Genomic DNA, 5,487 nt, shown 5'->3' on the forward strand with positions numbered 1-5,487 from the left:
CGTCACTCGTAATGAGCGCAAGCCAACAAATGATGGCGCAGTTCGACCACTAATTTATGAACCTGATGCACATTTGTTTTAGTGATAGGGCAAAAAAAACAGACGTTTTCTTCCTAATAAGAGTTTATTATATATAGATATTCAAGCCCTTTTCAATAAATAACCCACCTAACCCCCCCCCCCCCTTCCGGCTCCATTGATGAATTGTATTTATATCAAGTGAAGAACTAAATAATCTCAAACATTTGTAAGAATTGGATTTCACTGCTCACATTCTGAAGTTGATGTTGCAGCTTTGGCTGAATGCCCGGGACTTGACTTGACCGTCCTTACGTTGCATCCAATCATCCATCCATCTGTCCATTTTCTACCATTTATCCTGCACTTAGGGTTGTAAGGATGCTGGAGCCTATCTCAGCTGTCATTGAGCGAGAGGCAGGTACACCCCTGGACCGCTCGCCGGTCGATTGCAGGCCCACATATAGAGACAAACAACCATTCACTCTCTCATTCACACAACTGTTCAATTTTTCCAATTTTCTTCTATTACCTTCCTGCATCTTTTGAGGCTGTGGGAGGATGACCACACAGATACAGAGAGAACATGGACACTCCACACAGAAAGGTCCACTGTAGGAATTGAACCAGGGTCCTTTGTGCTGTGATGCAAAGGTGCTAACAGCTATGCACAGCGTCACCCCTTCATTCAATAACTCAATTTGGGAAACTTAAAGAAAAACAAAACAAAACGTTATTTCATGTTTTTCCTCCTTAGAAGCCTGTCCCCGGGCTGTGTTCAGGAACTGTAAAGTTTCCCGTGAGCTTTGCAGTGGCAACAAATGGGATGGAAATATGTGTTGCTGATTAACTCTCTTAGTCTTTATCCCTGCCTCCCTTCACCATGCTAATAGAGAATAGGCCTACTGGTTACCATGACGCCAAGCAGCAATCCATCTCCATCCATGTGCTTGTGTGTTGGGAAGGGAATAAAAAACAAGTACTCGGAGGCAGTATTGAGGCGCTTGCCTTCTTCCTGAAAGTGTTTGTTGTTGTGTGTGACCTGAATGTCTTCATTCACGATGTGTATGGCACAGTTTTAGTTTCCCCATTTCAAGTTCATCTTGTCTTCTGTCAACAAATGTTGTCTTTCAATATGCTACTATTTAAGCCCTCCACCAAGGCCACTGTTGGACTCCATTTTGATGCATTAATGCACTGCTTCCACATCAGCAAAAGGCTGTTTTTAGAAAGTCAGGTACCGCATCCCCCTGCCTCTGTGATATTCTGCGGTTTTAGAAAAGAAGGATTAAACCTGTAACCTATTCATAGACAGTAACTGGATTATCTGCCTGTTATTCTAATTCGTTACATCTAAATGTCAGGGCAGTAAAATATCAGAACAGAAGAACCTGCGACTCCTCTATTTTTTGTTGCTGGTTTCCAGAATAACAGCCACGATTTAAAGATAAAAACACAAAGTGGGCAACCAGCTAAAGGGTAACTGTTCATAAATAACGTTGAATTCAAGTAAATGTATTGAGGAATTACTGTTTGTATACATTTATATATGCACATTTATATCTATCAGGGATTTAGCAGCTTATGTGGATGTTAAGTTTCATGGTTTAAATTAAGTTTGAAAGGTATTGAATTTTGGTTTGTTGGAGACACAAGATGACAAGATCTGTCCTGAATATCCAAATCTATTGGCTGTTTCTATTGGCTCATTAGATGTTCTGGCATTTCCTTCACACCCCACAATCAACCAAACACCAACATTGCAAGGGATGCTGTACAGATGGAAGTGTTTATGTATCATACAACATTTATTCTGATATAGAAATTATAATGTTAACAGGCACTTTGTTTGTTTGTCTCATAAGCTCTGTCCATTTGTGTTTCGAAGTGACAAATATCATCTGCTCCTGTCTTGTGTCACCGCTTACCTTACATTATTGAATTGGACTAAGAAAAAAGATTAAATGCTTTTTTGCTTTTTTGAACTATGTCTTGAAAATCTGGAAATCAGAAATTTCATGGCAGAGAAGTGGCTGGTATAAAATGTTGCAAAGGTTGATTATGTTTATTCTTTTCAAATCAAAAATGAAGAGAGGTGAAGCGTGAGATGAATCAGATAACTTAAGCATGTTGCAGAATTGAAAGCCAGGAGAGTAAATGTCAAATCACTGTCTGACAACATACACTTGGGGGGACACACACTCTTGCTCCCTTTCAGTTAACGGACAGAAACACACACACGCACAAACACACACACACACACAAACACACATACACACATAGGTGCTGCTCTGTCCTGTTTTCTGAAGTTGATATTAATGATTAATGTCAACTTAAAGTACTTCATGAAATGAACGTCATTTTTTTTCCATTTTCAAAATTAAAAAGACAGATGAGTCGGCTCTGCAAAATAACACTCAATTATTGAATCCAGCAAGTCGGGTCCTTTTTATTTCATTGCCTTACCCTTGCCTTCAATTAACAAAGACTCCATCATTTACATTCCTGGCCTGTCTATTAATGCTGTGCACGTTTCCATTGCCAACGCATTCACAGACACAAAGGTATTCATTAAAGACACATGAGGTATCTCACTGGTATCACACTGGTGGTATCTCTCCCTCTCTCTCACACACACACACACACACATTCACATCGACCAATATTTACCAGGGCTGTGGCGCCCAGGGTAGTGACCTCCGGTTGCCACCACTGGAAGTCAATATCACTGTCAGCAAAGCAACAGCATCCCTTGTTCGGACAACAAGGGCTTAGGTGCGCGCACACACACACACACACTAACACACACACACACACACACACCACACACCACACACACACACACACCAGTTGAATGGCAAGTGAGGTGGATGCAATATTGAGGAATGTTAGGAGAAGGTGGGTTGAAAGGGCTAATTTAGGCTATACAATAGGATATCATCAATAAATCTGTTTTTGGATTATGTCCCCCATGATCACTTTCAATATTGAATAGAACTAGATGATATAAAAATCACTATCATCATCTGTTTCAATACATACCAAATATGTGCTTTGGTATGGAAAATAATAGCATTTAAGATAGAGTTTGTTGTCATATACTGTATATTATATCTATATCTATATCTATATCTATATCTATATCTATATCTATATCTATATCTATATCTATATCTATATATATGTATACAGTATATCAGTTGATAAGTAAATAGAAATAATGTTAATAAAAGAAATCATAGACTACATCATTCATCTTACATTTAATCAAATAGTTTGAATAATTATATATTAATAAAGCTCTTAATTCTGAGACATTTTCCTGACCCCTCATTTTTAAATCATTTATAACAACAGGTGTATCTGTATGTATTAAAAGAGAAATAAAGTCTTCTGAATGTCATAATTCTAATTGTGTCTACATTGCACAGCCCTGCCATAACCAAAAAATAATCTCAGCAGCATCACAGTGTTTTCATATGTAAGAAAAGTTCACACAAATTTGTTTTTGATTGATGTTCAGCGAGGGGAGAGGAGAAGGAGACCAAACACATAATCTGAAATCTGAAATTCATGGGTGCCTGTGTGGAGCAAAAACAGAATCTGCTTTCCTCGGGCAATGAATCTGACCAAGCTGTGGATGTTTTGCAGGAAGTGACAGGAGGTGTCTTTGCATCTGCACATGCGTGACTAGTTAGGATGGTGTTTGGCTTAACTTGTATCAGTTGGCTTTAGCTGAAGACATGCTGTATGAACATGTGTGTCTATCTGTATGAGTGTGTGTGTGTGTGTGTGTGTGTGTGTGTGTGTGTGTGTGTGTATGTGTGTGTGTGTGTGTGTGCATTATTATATAAGAGCATTTATTCTGCCCTATTCGCTTCGTTTAATCACTCTAATGCTAAAAGCAACATATTACTTTCTGACAAGCCAAACTATTTTTCCCACACACACACAGGCCCGCATCCCGGAAGAGCCAGAAAGGATAGTGCAAAAAACAATGTTGGTCCAACAAGTGAGACAAGGCTCCCGCCTGAATTGGAGAGGATTATCTGTCTTAATTTATGCTAATTCATGCACAGAGAGTAACAAGAGCAGCATGTTATGTTGAGAGTGAAGCCTGTCTCACACAAACAATTATAAGACCCCACACTGTCACTACTATTGGAGGCTGTTCCTTGTGAACTACACTCTCAAACTCACTGTTTGGCACATGAACACACTCGCACACACTCTATACAATGGGAATCTTATGGTTCGACCACTGCCAAATCTTACCCTCATTACAAACACTGATACCACAGTGGGGCATTCCTGGCACAGTTGGACATTCCAGTCTGGCAGTGTGATGCTGCTTCACTTCAGCTCTTCTTTTCTCCACACAAAATACCACAACAAAACACGGGAAGAGTGCTTTCTTTGAAAATTGGTCCAAGTTCCTCAAGTGTACCTGCTCATGAAGAATCTTCACAGTATTACAGAACATCTTGTGTGTGTACGTGTGTGCGCGTGAGTGCAATGTGAAGACCCCAACTTCACTTGAATAGACCTCACTATGTCATTTTGTATTACCGCTGTCTAATTCTATGTGTGCATGAAGTGCCTGAAACAAACTAAAGATTCACTGAAGAATCAAGAATTGTAAATTGCTTTTCATTGATGACGATATTCATATTGCGTATCTTTTTATTTTAGAAATGGTGATACAAAATTGTACTATTCTGTTTTGATTTTCTCATAAGTAAATTGTTTTGAGTTGTTTCTAACATCATATGAAATGGCATTAATGATAGACTGACAAATTGACAACAACTTGCCTTTTAAAAAAATCCGAAAAAACACTGTGTAATCAAGACATCACCTAAAAATGAACAGGACATTTCATGGAAATCTTTAAACCCACAATACATTTTCTGTAATCTTACATGAAAAAGCCCAAATCATGATCTCAAAATCAATATAGTTCTTTTCCAAAAATGATCAATGAATCACCCAATTCACTGCAAGAAATCACTAAACAATGACTTGGTAAACAGCCACTAAGAAAACAGCAAGCAGTTATAAAAGGTGATCACTAACTATCAAGTCTCCAAACATACTTGGACCATTTCAGAAGTCAGTATTGGGTGTATATACATTCTCTTCAATACTAACATATCGCATAAATCTGCCAACAGGGTTTCCCCTCCCCACATATATGATTATAAATTCAGCTTTTTAACTTTTGAGCTCCATCTTTCTGCAATGATTATAAAATAAAATAAAATAAAATAAAATAAAATAAAATAAAATAAAATAAAATAAAATAAAATAAAATAAAGTCGGGAACTCTGTCCTCTCCATGCGTACACGCACGCCAGCTCCCGGGAGTAAAAACCCGCAGAGTATGACCGTCATTTCCATTGGGGGCGCGCTCAGCCGGCTTTCACATGAGATGCATGTTCGCAGCCCAGTCAGTCTGCGCCCCGCGAA

The sequence above is a fragment of the Fistularia commersonii genome, chromosome 5 (assembly GCF_037954325.1).
Source record: "Fistularia commersonii isolate RoL2024-O1a breed Wild chromosome 5, RoL_Fcom_v1.0, whole genome shotgun sequence".
NCBI classification, from domain to species: domain Eukaryota; kingdom Metazoa; phylum Chordata; class Actinopteri; order Syngnathiformes; family Fistulariidae; genus Fistularia; species Fistularia commersonii.